The sequence below is a fragment of the Ursus arctos genome, unplaced genomic scaffold (genome assembly GCF_023065955.2).
Source record: "Ursus arctos isolate Adak ecotype North America unplaced genomic scaffold, UrsArc2.0 scaffold_20, whole genome shotgun sequence".
NCBI classification, from domain to species: Eukaryota; Metazoa; Chordata; class Mammalia; order Carnivora; family Ursidae; genus Ursus; species Ursus arctos.
Window position 1 is genome coordinate 23,441,174 of NW_026622875.1, and position 17,994 is coordinate 23,459,167.

The following is a 17,994-nucleotide window of genomic DNA, read 5'->3' on the forward strand; positions in this document are numbered from 1 at the left end:
GAGAGTGACCTTGCTGCAGAGACCCCATCTACATCCTAAAAGCCAACAGCCCACATCCAGGCATGCAAACTCCTCTTTCTAATTCTGGAATTGATGATAAAGCTCTGCAAACCCTGTCTTTGAGGAGACTTGGCTTTTCTAAAAGGGTTTAACAGAGTCAGAAAGCCTAGACCCCTTCCCATCTGGTACTTAGGAACCCCACTTTTGCCTGCAGGCCTTTACTGTGGAATTTTCAATGTGGGTAGAGGACAGAGCATGAGTCAGGAAACGTCAGACCTGGAAGCAAGCCCAGCTTTCACAAACAGGGGGATTTAGAATCAGAGTCTGCAGGTAACTTCTCTGAGGCTTATCTGCAAAGCGGGGCGAGTGACCCCTGCTTTGTAGGGTTCCATAAGGAATACGTGAGTGTATCTTGTGAATATGCTTTGTCTGTTGGAAAGTTCTAGGCACCTGTGAGATGTGATTATCACAAAAAGATAACAAACTTGGACAGCCTTGGGACATCTACAAAATGGCGGATGTGGGCAGGGCCAGGGAACCTAGAGGAGGGTGGAAGGGAGAGACAGACCTTGAGCCAGGCCAACAGGATTATGGGTGGAGGGGGAGTGGGTTCACAGGAGCACGGGGGCTGGAAAGCGTGAGGTCAGGGGAGCCTGGGGCACAAGCTGGAAGGAGAGGACAGAGGCAGATGGGGGAGGAGGACTTAAGTGGCTGGCTGCTGGATCTGAATCCAGTACCACAGCCATCAGGGAACTGCTACCCACCAGGGGCAGCCCTGGGAGAGATCCCTCTGACAGCAGTGGGAATGGCACAGTGAGAAGCCAGCCTGGAGGCTGTCGTAATCCGTGTGCATTTTAGCCTGTTGCTGTTTGGTTTTTTTTTTTTTAAGATGTTTAAACAGCAACTATTTAATTACTTCTCACAATTTTGTGAGTTAGGCATTCAAGTAGGGCTCATCTGGGTGATCCTTCTATTCTGTATGGCATCAGTGGAGATTCCTTGTGGTATTCAGCTGGCGCATAAGCTGGGTCTCATGGATACAAGACGACTTCACTTACATGCTGGCACCCTGGAGGGGATGGCCAGGCAGCTGGGCTTAGCTGTTGATCAACACACGTACATGTAGCCTTGTCATTGTGGCGATTCACCTGTTCTTAACCGTGAGTCTGGAAGGCTACTTTTTCTCTAACTTGTCCTGACTGTTGAAATGGGCTTGAGAGTGGAGGCTCTCTTGTCCTTTCTGTCTAAGGATGACAGGACCGTCTAGCTCATGGCGCATGTGCACGCGTGCATGTGCACGCGTGCGCGCGCACACACACACACACACACACACACACAATGTGTTCCCATCTGCACTGATACCACAAACTGTGTTTCTGAGGCTTCAGCCCCCCCTCCACTTCCCAGCAAGGCAAGGAGACCAGCCAAGGCCCGTCTGAGCTGTCTCAAGGAGAGAAGCTGGTTACGGCACCCAGGGCAGCACGAACCCCCAACACACACACCCACAGATACACTTAAGGAATGGAATGCATGGGGGCCAGGACCACCTCTGCTCTGAAGGAAAGCTGCGCAAACCACATGGCAACATGGTGTGCTGACGGGACTGAACCCCTCTGCCACACACCAGAAGAGAGGGTGCTGCGGCTGGAGGCCCCTCCCATGCAGCGTGGCATCTCCCCCAAAGGTGACCTGATCACCAAGCCTTGGGACTGTCGGCCAGGAGACTTTGGCTGGCCAGAGGAATGGGGCAGGGGCTCTTCCGTTAGGGAATAAAGCAGGACCCCAGATTGCTTCCTTTTCTCTGCCCGTGGCCGATAATCTTTCTGCAATATCAGTGGACACAGTTTGCATCATTGCTGGTGGTTTTGAATGTTAACGCTGCACCCCAGCGACAGAAAGCCCACAGAAGGAGGAGGAGAGCAAGACATGAGGAGGCACTGACCGGTCCTAAAGATGTATGTGGGGACCACTTCTTCGGAGGAAAAGTTCAAATCTTAGTTTACTTCCGTGCCTCCTGAAACTGCCTCCTTCAGAGAAAAGGCAGAGGACGAAGGCAGAATCGGGGAGGACTTGGTTTGTTGGGCTCTGGCTTGGTGAGATTTATATTCTGGAATCTGGGAGCCACTCCCCATATCACATAATTTTCCCCTCACTGTGGTGGCCCAGCAAGACCTTTGAAGCAGAGCCAGCCCTGTTCTGTGCTCCCTGGACAGCCCCCAGAATGCCTTAGGTTCAATGATTCCATCTGTAATATGGGAACAAGAGTACATGAAGGCATTTCATGGGGTTGATGTGAGGATGAATGGATCCATGTAAAGGAATTTGGAAAATGGCCACGCACCATTTAGCGAAGGTGGTATTTTCCCCCCAATGGAAAAAAGCAGCAGTATCTTCTCAGTACATAGAAGTAAAACCTCAGTTCCCAGAGCCAAGTGAGTCCAAGAAATGAAGCCAAAAGCAAACCTGGAAGGCTGTAGCTGGAATTCTCAGCGACACGGCCTTTGAAGTTACGGCTCTCCCTCCCTCCAAGGGCTCCGGCAGCTCCCCCGGCTGGGCCTGATGAAAGGGAAGACAGGCTCTGTTGTGGTCTGACACATGCCCCAGATGTCAGGTTGCAACTCCGTGCAGCAATTAGCTCTCAGAGGTGGAAGCTGTGTGGAGTGGAAAGGGCCCGGGCTTGGGATCGGGGTGCAGTGCCGGTGCCGGCCACACCCCACACAATTTCTCTGGGCCTCTGTTCCTTTCCAGGTAAAATGGGGACACCAGTCCAGGCCTCCTCTTAGGGTTGCCAAATTTAGCAAAATGAAAACACAGGATGCCCAGATCGATTTGATTTTCAGATAATCAACAAATAATCTTTTCCTGCAAGTATATTCTAGGCAGTACTTGGGACATACTTCTATTAAACATTATTTGATGTTTATCTGAAATTCAAATTTAACCGGGCATCTTGTGTTTTATCCGGCAACTCTACTCCCTCAGACTTTATGAGGGGTCATCTGGGTGAAAGGGTTTCAAAACTGTCCACACTTTGAAAATGCACACTGGGAGATACTCTAGAAAGATGGTAGACAGTAACCTTAGCAACCAAAATGGTCCTTCACTTTAAACCACCAAATGCCCCCCCTCTAGTGGAATCTCTTCATCTCTCAAGGGCTCCCCTGCTCTTCCAAACCGCCCCCCTGCCCCGCCTCCTCTCACACGTGCCCCCCCTCCCCCAACCCACCTACCTCCAGACTCTGGAGGCTGCTGAAGTCATTCTCTGCTCTGGGTGCTGCCCTCCGTGGTTCATGTGGCTAAGGTTTGTTGTGGCTCTGCCTTCAAGGAGCATGAGCATAGTGGGAGGGTCCTGAGTCCACTCAACAGCCCTGGCTGGAGTGTGTGCCTGCTGCAGAAGCACAGCCCGCAGACAAGCTGCTCCCAGTCTCTGAGCCTTGGGCTCCTCATCTGTATAATGGCCATGATGCCGACCCTGGATGTAAGACAGGAAAACAGCACAATGCCCGTAAAGTACCTAATAGGCTGCCAGGCATACAGGGGGCCCTGAGTAAGTGCACCTGCTAGTTACCACGACCATCTGTTGGGCCCGTCCTCCACCAGGCCAGGCTGGCCCGCTGGCCGTCACCCATGCACTCTGTCTGTGGGGAAGGCACTCCCTCACTGCTGCCTCTCCGTGTTCCCACACTCTCAGGACTCCAGGCTACTGGCCTCTATAGCTTCTGGCTCCCTAGTGCCCTTCTGTCTGCCCTCCCCAAGCCTTCCTGGATGGGAAATGACAGTCAATGTCACTGTTCCCCAAACGCAGCTGAGAAACAAACAGCCCGCACTGCAGCGGTGCCCCAGTCACAGCACTGGCATATGCCCTCTCCCCAGCTGAGACCTTCCGGAAATCCAGCCACCGCGGGAAGTGTGGCAGGTCCCCCCAACCTGCCTGCTGTCTTCCTTTTGGGATCCCAAGTGGCTTTCAGGACAAAGTGTATTTGGGAGTGGGGGTGGGTAGGGAACAATAAGAAGGAGGAGGACTCTAAGGTCTTTTTGTTCTTTCAGCCCAAGTAGCAGCTGGGGGTGGGAGACGGCTGGGGCTTGGGTCCCACTGGGAAACACAGGTTAAGACTCCAAAGCCTCTGCCTGCCTCCCCTTGGAGCTATGGGCCCCATTTCTCCTCTTGTCAGAAGGAGAGGCTAACATATATGCAGATCTCCCCCCTCAAAAGAATTATTCATTCATCCAACACAGGGTCTGCAAGCAGACTGGGGGACACAGACACATCCCTGCTTTTGTGAGGCTCCCAGGCAAGAGAAACAGGGGACTGAAATGAGGCAGCTACAATGCGGGCAGACACAGCAAAGTCAGAGGAAAGCTCCGATCACTTGGGATAGCATGGGGCGGGGGGCAGGCTCCCAAGGGTGTGCAGACAAATAGGGTGTGAAGAACATAACATGTACGCACGCATCAGTTGATGAGTGTTTGAAAAATGGTCATCTCAACTGTTGGCAACGATGTGAAACAACAGGAATGTTCACACCCTGCCAGTGGGAGGCTGATTTAATGCAACTACTCAAAACACAATGTCCATCCTCTGTGACCCCGAGGAGAAATTCCACTCCCAGGTATACGCTCTGGAGAAGCGCACACACGTGCGCACCAGGAGAGCGGCAGGCGCGCATGCCCAGCGGCCCCGCTCCGCACAGCCCCAGCGAAGCAGCCCAGGGCTGGCGGTGCTAGCGTGCAGGACAGCACAGGTTGGCGTGTTCACACGACAAAATGCTGCACAGCGATGAAAACGCACAGCAGGCGATTACGCTCAGCGGCAGGACGCAGCCTGTTCAGACTCGAGAGCGTGTACGTGTGAGTCCATGTCTACCAAATTTTAGAACGAGCAAAACAAAACCATGTTGCTTTAGGGATGTGTGCATGGGTGTTACAACTCTAAAAATCAAAGTCCTGACTGTCACCAAGTCACAATGGTGGTCTTCTCCCTGGGCGAGCTTCGCCACTGGGGTGATTTTGCCCCCCACCAAGAGAGATTTGACAGCGTCTGGAGAAGAATTTGATTGTCGCAAATATGGTGGGTAGGAGTGTGCTACTGGCCAGGACGCTGTTGAATACCCACAAGGCACAAGACAGCCCCCCACACACTGCCCTGAGAATTATCCTGCCCCAAGTGTCCCAGCGCTGCTCCTAAGACACCCTAGTCCAAGGGATAAGGGGTGGCTGCTCACACAGGGTTTCTCAGATCCTGGCGATGTACAAGGGTGGTCACTTTGTATATATCCTATAAACTCTACATGAATGTTTTAGACACTCCAAAACTAGTATAGTGTGTGCGGTTGGGTGTTTGGGGGGTCAGCAGGGAGGCTGCTTCCGCCACCCGCACCTGCACCCCAGATTCTCCTGCCAGGGTCAGAGCCTCTGTTTTGTTTCACCAGATTGTGTGCTCTGTCCGCTGGGATCCCCTCAAGCAAGAGGCGGCACATTCGAATTAGGAGAATTTGAAGGGGGTTTAACCAACGGATGGCTCAGTGTGGGCAGGTGTAGGGCACTTTGGGACAATGCAGACTCAGAAACGGTGGGAAGATGGGAGGGGTACCAGAACCCAGAAGGGAGAGCCATCCAGACAGGGCTGCCTTGAGGGGGTTACGTCCTTCAGTCCAGGGGCATGGGCGGCCTGCAGCAACACCCTGTCCTCTGCCCTCGGATCTCCTGCTGGTGCCTGCTGCTGGTGATTCTGACGGGAAGATCACAGGGCACCATCCACACAGTCCACTCCAGTCAGCCTCTCGGACACAGAGCAGGAAGGAGGGTGGGGGAGCAAACAGAGATACCCAGCACAGGCGGCTGTGTAGGGGGTATAATCCGAAGGGGGCTCCACGTGGGGGCTCTCTCTGGTGATGGGTCCCTGCCTCATATCTGAGGGTCTTGTCAAGACTCTGCCTCATGTCTGAGTGATATCCCTGCAGTCAACTTTATTGAGATATAAAGCCAGTCAGTAAAATACATCCATATTAAGTCTGTGTTTTGACGAGTCTTGACAATGTATATAACCCATGTAAGCACCCCACGATCAAGGTGGAGAACATTCTCACCTCTCTGAAGGACTCCAGGCCCCTTCCTAGTCGAGACTCCCTTCCACCTCAGGCTCTAAGCAACCACCGGTCTGTTTCCCATCATTATATATTCCACTTGGCTTTTCTAGAGATTCATATACATGGAAAAATAGAATAGGCACTCTTTTGTGCCTGATTTCTTTCCCTCTGCAGGATTTTGATGTTTATCCATGCTACTGTGCTCACCAGGTGTTCGCTGACGTCGACGCTGAGTTAGTATCCCATTGCACTAATATGTCAAAATGTATTTGTTCCTTCACTTGCTGATGGGCTTTGAGGTTGTTTTAGGCTTTTGCTATTATGAATAAAGCTTCTCTGAGGATTTGCATACAAGTCTTTGTGGAGATATCTGTTTTCCTTTGTCTCAGGGCAACACCTGTGGGTGGCGTCGCTGGACCATTGTGCGGGTGTTGCTCCCCTCTAGAAGGACCTGATGCACTGTTTTCTAAAGTGGCTCTATGTTTTCTCAGCCCACCAGCAAAGCAGCAGCGCTCTGGTTACCCCACACCCTCACCAGCACTTGGTATTGTCAGTCTCTTTAACTTCAGCCATCCTAGTGGGGGTGCAGTGATATCTCACTGTGATTTAATCTGAATTTCTGACAAATGACACTCAGCGCTCTTCCACGTGCCTGGCTGGCCATTCAGATGTCTTCTTTTGGGAAGTAGCTATTCTAATCCTTTGCCCTTTTTTAGCTGTTAGTATCCTTTTTATTGAATATAGTATCTGCCAGTCTGTGGCTTGCCTTTCTGCTCCTTTCTTTTTATTATGTTCAGTTAGCCAACATATAGTACATCATTAGTTTTTGATGTAGTGTTCACCGATCCATTAGTTGTGTATAACACAACTTTCTTTCTGTTTAACAACACATTTGCGAGGTCAGAAGTTTATGATTTCTCATTAAGTCCCTCTTAAACTCAACTATTCTGCTTCTCCCCTCTGCTTAAAACAGACACACACAAGGTGCTGCACTGGGGGCCCCTGGCTGGGCCCCCCGCCCCAGTCCTCCTGGGTGCCAGGTCTCAGACCATGGTGCTCCTCATGGGCATCTCCTCACTGAGTCCTCGCAACCACCTGGACCTGGAGTCTTTCTCCCCACTGCACAGGTGGGGACGCAGGTATGAACAGGTGTCTCCATCAGGAGAGGGAAAGCATCTTCTCGGCAGAGCCCATTTCACAGAAGCACTGTTAACCATGAATTATAGAACTGAAAAGAGGTAGTGACACCAGGAATATGTGAAGAATTCCTACACCTCAATACTAAGATAGCAATCCAGTTCTTTTAAATAGGCAAATGGTTTCAATAGACACTTTCAGAAAATATAGGATGAGAGTGGCCTAGTGTCCTGAGACATACGGGCTGTCTGAGCCAGGGAACCAGAAAAGCAGAGTCCAGGAAGCTATGCAATCTTGCTTCTCTCCTAGACACAGTGCCTCTTCTTCACCTGAAGTCTTCCCAAGGCCAGGCCTTTAAGATCCCAGATGGTTCACCTCCCAAGCTGATTTGCAGCTTTCTTCTGAAACCAGCCTCTTTGTTGTAATGACCATAAGCCAGCCACCACTCACTTTACCTCTGAGTCCCTTTTTCTCAGAAGTTTGCAGAGAATGGGGCCGCACCCCAGACTCAAGGGTGTCAGGAAGAGTGATGAGATGGAGAATATGGGTCGCTCTTCCCTGGCCCTGCCAACCCCCCCCCCCCCGCCATCTCCAGGCAGATCCAGGCTGGGACCTATGACCCTGCCACTCCCCCCAAATCGCTCTAATCCTCCTCTTCTTATCTTCCCCTGGGTGTACAACTGCCGAGCTGGGGTTCTCCACACGTGGAATTCCTCCATGCCAGCCTCCCACTGGGAAGCCCTTGTACCCCCAAGTTCTCAGTCCCCCTGACCATCACCTTTCCTCTGTGATGAGGTTATGTCCAGTCTGATCTCTGGGCAGTGATACAGTGGGGGATTAGGGGCTCCAACTTTGGGCTCACGCAGCCATGGGTTCAAATCCTAACTGTGCCACAAGCTAGCTGGGTGAAGTTGGTCACGGCACTCAGTCTCTGTGCTTCATTGTGCTCTCTGTCAAACTGAGAGGCACTAGTATGCCCACCCCCAAGGCCTGGTAGGAGGACTGCATGAGGCTTAGCATGACAGCTCTGGCATGATGCCAGGCGTATGGTGGGTGCTCAAGGAAGGTTCCTGTTGTAGAGTTAGCTTCAGATTTGGGGCTTCCAGGATCTCCTCTGGTCCTCCGCCCACCTCCAGGGAACAAGCACCATCTGTTTTTTTTCTACCTAGCTCCTATAGGGATGACCCTCCCCATCCAGCCCTGCCAGACTCTGATTCCCTGGTCTAGCCCAAGTGGCTGTGCTCTGGCTTTGGACATGAGTAGTCACTAATCCACCTCAGATACCTTGGGTCCAGGGCTCGTCCAGGTGCCCAACTGGTCAGCAGCACATGGACAGCAGCTCCCCACCCCCAAACCCATGACTAGTGGGGCTGTCAGCCTGCAGTCCCAGCTGGCTCCCTCAACATTCTGCTCCAGCATCCATGGGCAGCGGGACGTCTGCCTTTTCTGCTTTGATCAGGACGGGGGGGGGTACTCAGTGGTTGGTTTGGGACCATCTCTGTGATGCATTTTGACAGCCTTGGCCAAGCAAGCATATGCTTTAAATCCTCATGAGAAAGGGTCTTTTTAAGTGGAGAGGGCGCCCACAGCAGCCTTCAAAGGGCTCTCTGGACAAATTAGGGTGTATGAAGAAGACCCCTGGCTCTGGATCACCCTGGTGCCCCATATGCAAGTTCAATGTGGCTCAAAGGAGAAGACTCTTGACCTGTCCTTCAATCTGAATGGTGACAGTGGAGTCCAGTCACAGCCTAGCTCTGTCTCCCCTCCACAGAGTTCAACATCCTGAACCATTTCTCCAGGTTTCCCAGGCCTGGCCTCCTGACAGTCCCTCTGCCCTGGCCCCCTTGGCTCTCTATTGTAAACTGCCTCAAGCAGAAGCTACATTCCTTCTAATGGCTGCAGAAGGAGGTAGATAATTTGTACCTGACGCACCTGGAAAAACTTAATGAGACTTCAGTTCGGTACTTCTGAAAGATCAATGATATCCCGCCACGAGGACTTACAAAGTAGACAGCACATTCCAAACAAAAAGATTTCTGCCTTTTACTCGTCTTTTGTGACTAGCCTCCCTGTTCCAGTCAATAGGAACACGTCATCTCAATGCAACTGCCACCACAGGGTCACAGCTCTCTGGCTGACAGCAGGGTCAGCCTTTCCCCCGAAGGTGCTCACAGTCAGGCTGAGCCTCCAGGAAGGCAGGGAAGGAACCTTCCCTGGAGCTGGCGTGTCCTTCTGTGTTTAATTTTCCCATAAGTCAGCTCTGATTAAGGGGGACGGCCTCATGTTTCGTGTATTCAGAGTCGAGTTCTGAGAGCACCTTGCGAGGGCGGGGGAGGCCCCCTGGCTGGCGGGTGGGGGCGGAGGGGTAGCTGCTCACCAGGTCACCCCCAGCACACATGTCTGCTACCTATCAGAGCTCATTGTGGGAATGATCTGCCGGACGCTGAGATCATCTGACAGTCTCCTCCTAATGAGACCCAGGGCTGCCTCCAAGCTTGCGTGGGGAGGCCGGATCGAGAAGAACCCCAACCCCCTGGAGAAACGTCTCTCAGGGAAGAAAGATATTCCCTTCTAAGCCTGCTGTGCTGTGTGAAATGGGCGAGCCCAGAACTTGAGAGAAGCAGATAACTTCATGTGCACTCACCACCTAGCACAGCTGCCGTCAGGTCTCTTCAGGTGAACACAGGAACTTCCAGTATGCACTCATGCCACCGGCTTCTCTGTCACTGGTTCACTGCTGATGGCTTCGCGCAGGTGCAGGAGGAGGCACCGTTCTGTTCTCACCTCCAAGAACTTGCAGCCCTCCGAGGGAGACATGACCGATGCCCACTGGACAAGGAGGGTCAGTGTGCCCCACAGCAAAGGGAGAGCTCTGTGCGCAGGAGTACACGTCCAACAGCATACCTCAGATGAGGCATTCCCCCGCTGAGGACGCTCTAGTGTGTCCCGTATCACCTGGGAAAAATGCCCAGGCTCCTCTCCAAGCACTCTCATCCCTGCCCAGCCAGGCTCCAGCCAGGGCGATTTTCTTTTGTTCTTCAAATGCTACGGACAACCCCCAAGCCTGGCCCTTGCTGTTCCTATGCCTGGAATTCCCTTCCCCCAGATCGTCAGGCGGCTGGAGCATCTCACACTGAAGTTTCAACCCAACCACCTTCCCCTCAGAGAGCCCTTACCAAACCACCCAGGACACACGGGGCTCTCTCTCCAGGCACTCCTGGTGGCACCCACTTGTTACCATGACCTTACCACAGTGTCCTTCTTGTTGACTGATCGACTGAGACTCTCCCATGCTTCCCACTGGAATGTAGCTCCATGAGAGCAGGGACCTCGTCAGTCTTGTTCTCCAGTGTCTCCCAGAATGTGAGGACCTTTGAGGAGTCTGGCGGAGGAGACTCATTGAGTATTTTTAAATAGGTGGTGGGAGAAGGAAGAAGGAATCTACGCACAGCAGCCGCTCTGAAATGCTGCTGGCATCCCACACCAGCAGCCACGGTGGGGCGCACTAATGACACCCCCCACTGCTAGCACGCAGAGTGGGCCTCAGCTCCCCTATGGGTAAAACAACAGCACTGCGGTGAGGACGAACTGTGCCCTGCTCAGTGCAGAGCAAGTGTGCCATGTGGTAAGCACCCCAGCACATGCAGCTCCAGCCCTATCACCACCATCATCATCATCTACAGGGCAGCTCAGCAGTGATCCACCCTAATCCTCTTTTTGTCTCCTCTTAGCTTTTGCCTCAGGAGGCTTCCTGCCCTGGCTCTGCTCCTTGCCTGGCCTTACTTGAACCACCGGCAAACATTGTTGGCTTTCTGGCCTAAACACATCACAACCTTTCTAAGAGACCCTTGATTATCTGATAACAGATGTCTTGATCTAGGGCAGGTGGGTGTAGAACCTAGTCTGGGGTGTGGGTGTATGAGCCCCCTACCCTGGTCAGGAAGTCTTCCTACCAGAAAAGAGAGGCCTATGAGCTAAATTTGAATATACTTGTATGAGAAAGTGATGTCTGGAGTAACGGCAGCTGTATTGTGACTGTGAGGCAACATGCATGGGGGCCAAAATGCTGATGTGCTAAGGATAGGAAAATAACTGGAAAGAGCCTTGGTACTTGATGACATCTTAAAGCCACTGCACTAACTCTGGAGCCACTTTTCTTCAGTCTTCCTGTTAAGTATCTGTCTTTTCTAAGTCCCCCTTAGTTCAGTTGCTACTTGCAGCCAAAAGCTAAGATAGTAAATGTGGTTTCAGGCTACAAAGCTTAGATCTGTCACTCCTTCTGGCAATGTGCACTCCAGCTGGCCAGGTCCCCTCCCTGTGGGATACCAACTAAGCTGGGCTGCTGGAAAGCACATCCTCACCCTCGCTTCTCTCCCCCACAAAAGGGATGCACACTGGAGCATACACAGGGACTGGGATGGAAGAGGACGGGGGTACAGCAAGAACTTTCCCATCTGAAGGGAGGAAGAAGTGGGGTATAGCGGTCTTCAAAGACCTCTGGTTCTGGGTATTTCAAATAATAAAAGATAATAGTACTTAAGATGATAAATGGTACATTATCTGAGAAAGAGAAAAGATTTCTCACATGTGAGATACTGTGCCCTCAGCATAAAGTTACGGCCAAACCTGACATTCATCTTGTTTTCACGATCAAAAATTTCATACACTGGACTAAGCCCCAAACTAAAACTTCCTTTCCTTTTTTTTTAAATTTTATTTTATTATGCTATGTTAGTCGCCATACAGTATTTTCTATAAATTATCTCCTCTATCAGGATAGTGGAGGGAAGCAGACGGCCACTGAGTTTAACGATGAAAGGAATCCCAGTCCCTTTCAGGTAAATATTCCGTCTTTCTCCTGCTTTCCTCTTTTTCTTACCAAAACAGCATCTAAGAGTAGGGGAAGCTTATGTGGCCCTTTTTTGGTGGGGGAGGGGTCTCAGGAAAGTGAGAGACAAGCTTTGGAATTGTTCCCTCAACTCCTGACGTCCTCTGATGGTGCTCGGGGCTGAGAACTCGTGGACTTTCCTTCAGCATGGCCTGTGCCCACTGGGATCCCCCACCTCAGCACCCAGTCCCATCCTCAGTGATACTGCACGCCCTGTGTCTCAGCCTCCCCCATCCTGGTCTCTACTCTGGGTCCCCCAGCCGTTCTGCTCCCTTCTTCCTATATCTCCCAGTGGGAACTTGTGGACAATTCGAGATTCCTCTAGAGAAAGACCAAAGAAGACCGTCCACTATTCCCAGAGTTCCCTGTCCAGCCACTGCTGACTGTCCTCTGGGCAGTGGCACCATGTTGGAGGCAGGACTTCTCTAACAGGGATTAAAATGTTCCGTCTACCTCCACGCAAACCATAAATAAGCCCTGAAACCGGAAATACCCCCAGACTTCTCTGCATCTTCTCATACCACATCTTTCTTGGGTTTCATGGTGGGGAGGGCTTGTAGGGGAAGCTGGAAGACACACTCAGGACCACTTCCCCTGCCTTTTTCCTCTTTCCTTCTTCCTTCCAAGACTTGAGAGAGGTTTTCCTCTCCCTTGAAGCATGACAGACTCCTCTGGGCATCTCCTCCGTCCCTGCCCTAGGGAGCACCGTCTTCTAGGCCCCTGCCCTAGAACACAAACGCCATGGCTTTGCCTGCATGGGTAGGTGGGATTTCAGAGCAAAAAGCCAGCTTATTCACTTTAGAACGTATGTTCAGAGGCATTTTAAAATAGTATGCCGGTTATATTCACATTTGCACTCTGCGAGGACCTGCTCAGTTGCAGCTCTTTCACTAGGATTTATTTCCACACGCGAGGCCCCACCACTGCGTTTGTTCAGCAGATGACAATGGCTCATTGCCTCCCTTCCCTCTCCGTTTTGGCCAGCCAGCCTTCTGCTGGGCCTCCGGGCTGTGGTGTTTCCACGACGTTGGAGCACCCAGGTTGGGTCCAGCCATCGTGCACACAGGCCAGGGTGGGGCTGCCCTGGGGGTACGATCAACATGGCTGGACTAGATAAGCAAGGCTTCCTGGAGGAGGTAGGCCTGGAACTCAGCCTCTACAAGTGGATACGAACCAGACGGAGGAAAGGAAGGGGAAGACCAGCTCAATGACTCAGAGGCAGGATGAGCTTCGTGAGAACATGCACTTGCCCTGGGGTCTCCCTAGTGAACCCTTACTTGACCTTCGAGACTCAGACACAAAGCTCTCCAAAGTTCTGTCAACATTGCTGACACATACTCTGTGCCAACAGTGGGAAACACAAGGGTCCTCCTTGATCAGAGGCACTGCCCCCCCACCATCTTAGACCTGGCAGCCCCCCAGGAGGACTCTCAGCTTCAGTCACTGGAAATCAGACCCAACCTAGTCCTGATTCATGTTTCCACATTCAGCAGTCTGCTGCATGGACTTGCCAAGCCTCTTAACCTCTCTGGGCCAGTTTCCTTATTCATAATGCACCCCTTGCAAGGGTATAAGGATTGCATACATTCATGCACATAACACATTTAGCATATAAGACGTGCTCAGCTAATGGCAGCTATTACTCTATTTCTTCACACCTCATCATTAAGCAGGTCCTACTTTTGTGGGAAGCTCATCTTTTTTCCCTGTGGGTCTATATGAGTCTGTGCCAGGCTCCTGGAAGCCATGGCCAAGTAGGTCATAAAGGAGTGTGTCTGCCTCACAGAGGCCTTGTGCATCCCAGGGCCCCAGGCTCTGCACCCCTATTAGGGCTCCCCAGGCTCACTCTGCTCTGGTCCCCTGCGATGTACAGCAGAGAGCCCTGGGAACACAAGGCCCCCTCTCATCTCCTGGAAACCTCTTCTGTCCTAAGTTCCTTCCCACTCTTCTCTGTCTTGTCTTCCATCCCTGCCCACCAACACACTCAAATGCACACATAGGCTCACACACACAGTCACATGCACATGTGGTCTCATACACATGCACAGATACACATGGCCACAGGCTCACCCCTGCAAAGAACGACCCTCCAGAACTCACTGAGGTCTGATCATGCTACAATGCCTAACACAGAGTGAAAAGCTAGGTTTAAATGGCACTGGGAGAGGAGAGGCCAGTCCTCTCACCTGATGAGATGGGCCCAAGCCAGTGGCAGCCCAGAGGAGGGCAGTGACCCTGTGTGAGGTGGCCTGCAGACAGAAGAGCACAGGCACTAGGGACGCCGGCTCCTCAGTCATACAGATGCGACATTCAGATGGCTGCCATCGCTTCCTAGCTGGGTGACCTCTGGCCAGTTCCTTAACCTCCCGGAGTTTCCACTGTCTCATCAGAGAAACGAAGACACTGGGACCCACCTCTTGGAGGGGTTGGGGAGTTAACCCAGAAGCACTGAGTAAGCAGGACAGCTTTTTATTATCATGGTCAGGCGCTTGGAGACCAGGACATAAACGGAGGCCAGAGGAGCCCAGGCGGGCTGTGCACGGGTTGGGGGGGATGCCGCACTGGCCTCGCAGGGGGTCAGGCAGTTGGTGGATACAGCGTGGGCATGGGGAATGGAACTTACACATACGCAGTCCTGGTTGGCAGAGGGTCCGTCCCGCAGGTTGGAGGGCATTCAGAGGACACCCTGAGCCCTAATAGGGTGAATCCTATTTGAAATCCACTTAGCCCAAACTCCTCTGGAACTAGTTTGAGAACCTCGGTAACAGTGAGCGTCCTCGAGCATGTTTCAAGGAGCATCAATCTGCCGGCAAGGCAATTCAGGCCCAGGCCCCGGGACCCAGCCCTACCGAAAGGCCCAACACTGCCCAAATCACAGTGGAATACAGAACAACAGGCTCTTTGGAATCAACAAACCCAGTTTTGATCCCAGCTCCCTGATAACAGGCCACAAGACCTCAGACAAGACAATCCACCTTCTCTGTGGGATGGGCAAACAGCAGGTGCTCAATGATGGTTGTCAGCAACTGCGACTCGGGTACCGGCCCACCTCCCAGTTCTGTTTCCTGCCCGAGCTTACACCCCCTCTCTCAGGATCCAGGCCCACGTGGTCACTGTCCATGATGTTCCTCCCCTCCATGTGAATGCTAACGTTCCTCTCCTCTCTGGAAGAATTCAAAGGGCCCTGGAAACTTGTTTATTAGGAAAAGCTGTGGGAGTCTGTCCTGCTTGGTGGAGGCGCTGACCTCTCCCATCCTTCCTGCATATTTCTCCCCAGCGACATCTTTTCATGTTCCCTGGCTCACTTGGGTGAGTCACAGATCTGTAAATCCCGACCACAGAAAGCTTGGCAAAGTATGTTAGGTGTTTATTGGAAAGGGAAGGAGGCAAATGATCAAAACACTGGCTGTGGCTCTGGTCTCTGAGATTTGCAAGAGTGAGTTTTAAAATCTATGTTTGAAGCATCTGAACAGATTCATGGAGCACTCTTTTTTTTTTTTTTAAACCACAATGAAAATAAGATTGTATATACTCCTCGGCTGCAGCCAAATCCCTAGGCTGCCTTTGTAGGGTACCAGACAACCGAATAAAAACTGAGAAATGCAAACCAGTGTTCAGCTTCCCTACTGATACAGGACCCTGTGTGGACACAGCCCTGCCAATGTAAACACAACCTGTAGTTTTCTTATACACCCACGTTGATTCCTGCCTGCCTCTGTGCCTTTGTACACGCTGTTCCCACTGTCTGCAACTCTGTTCCACTCACTTCAGGGAGCATTTGCTGTTACTCTATGCCAGGCCCTGGGCTAGGCACTAGGACACAGAGATGAGTCAGACATAGTTTCCAACCTCCAGAATTAGTGAGGCAAAGAGGCGAAGAGAGGAGGAGGCCCAGCTGGGTCTTGAAGGATGAGGAGAAGTTCTCCAAACTGACAAAGAAGGGAAGACCCTTCCCATGTGAGCACATCTACCCATCTTTGAAGACCCAGCTTCTGTTTCCTCCTCTGGGAATAGCCCCACCTTGTCGAGCTGGTGATCCCGTCTCTGTCCACACTGCACCAGGTACCCTCCCTCCCTTCCCCACCCCCATCTCAAGACTCATTTCCTGGGTTACGTATCTGCCTGGTGGTCTAGGCTGGGTGTTTCTGACAGTGGACATGACTTCCTCTCTGCGTCTCCAGTGCCAGCTCTGGACTGCTGCACGGTGGCTTCAGCGGGGGCCGAGCTTCCCCGGCAGCAGCAGGCAGGGACCGAAGCAACCCCAGGGCACGAGGAGAATGCTGACTGCTGCTCTGTCAGGGAACCCACACCTGAACCCCACCTGCCAGCCCCTGTTGCTCCAAGCATCTGAGCCCTGGAGGGGTCTGGGTGGGATTAACCCCTGGATCCCAGCCTCATTCCAGCATCCTGGTTTGGTGGTGGTAGTGGGGGGGCCCTATTCAATCAAGGAAGAAATATGCTTTGAAATGAAAACGCTTCTCTTTCTGATCTGCCTGGCTCTTGGTTCTCCTGCCTTCTTAGTATGCATGAATTCAGCCCCCATTTCAAGACTTCCCCTCAGCATCTTCTCCAGGCTGACGGGGCTGGAGCGGGCTCCCTCTCCACACCCCCCTCCAGGCCTCTCCCAAGACAAATTGCTTACATCTGTCAAGGCTTTTCTGATTAATAGAGGAATACGCCATGGGGTGTCATCAGGGGTTCAGAGGCTTTTGATCAAAGGGGGAGGGGGGCCAGGCCACACATCCCTGTTGGTTCATTTATCAGGTCAGTTCGGCACCTTTCCTCCTGAGTGCCCCTGGCAAAGGCGCACCCAACAGCCCACCATCAGCTCCCATGCCCCCACCCCCCAGGGAGGGGAGCAGGGAGGAAATGCCAGTAAGGGGACAGTGGGGAGCCAGGAGCAAAGATCCAGGAAGAGGAGCAAGTTCAGGAGCCTGGCCAGACACAGGTCCTCGAGGCAAAAGGCCTCAAGTGCTTTTCATTTCTGGCCAGCCGCTGGGATGAGCATCTCCCAGGCAATTCCTCAAGGTAGGAATACAAGGAGGGAGTGAGGGAAGAAAGAAGGGAAGGAGGGAGGGAGGGAGGGAGGGAGGGAGGGAGGGAGGATAGGAAGAGCTGGTGAATGAATGAGTACATCAGAGAGAATGGGGGAGGGAGAGGGTCTCAGAAAAAACAAATAACGGAGAGAAGCAATGGTTGAATTAATGAGTCCCTAAGTATCTGAATGGGCGAAGGAATTAATGCTTCACAATAGTCATTACAAAAGCTGTATTTTATAGCACGGATTCATCTTGCATTCTTTCTTCCACTCAGCCGTAGGTTGGTGTTGACAGGGCACAGCTCTCAGCTCAGAGGAGCAACACTAAGGGAACTTTGAGGGAATTCGGCCTCAGCCCCATGCCAGCCCCTCCCTGTTCATGTTGCTAATGGCCCCTGTGAGCTGGGCGAGCTCAGATGAGGCCTGGGGTGGCTGGGCCCTGGCGCAGGGCAGGGCCAGCACAGGAACCCCGCCCACCCCCCAGCCCAGGCCTCCTCCTGCACAGCCAGGTCCCGGAGGAGCAGCTGGTGTCCATCTTAGCTTTGCGTGTCCTCAGGCCATGAGGTCACTGCCCACTGTGCTCCCCGAAGCTCCCCTCTGCCAGGGACACTGCAGTGGGAACTCCAGAGAGCCATGTAGGGTAAGGCTTCAGTTGGTCTTGGAGGCTGCTAAATTAGGCTCTGAGGATTTAGATTAGCCTAATTTAATGACACGGATGGCTGGCTGGATTGAAGTTCCTTGCTACGATTTTTTTCTTTCAACTCGCTCAACAATTATTTCCCTCAAGTTGGTTGCAGATGCAGCCTGCCCAGGAATTATAATCCGTTCCTTACTGAGCAGCACGG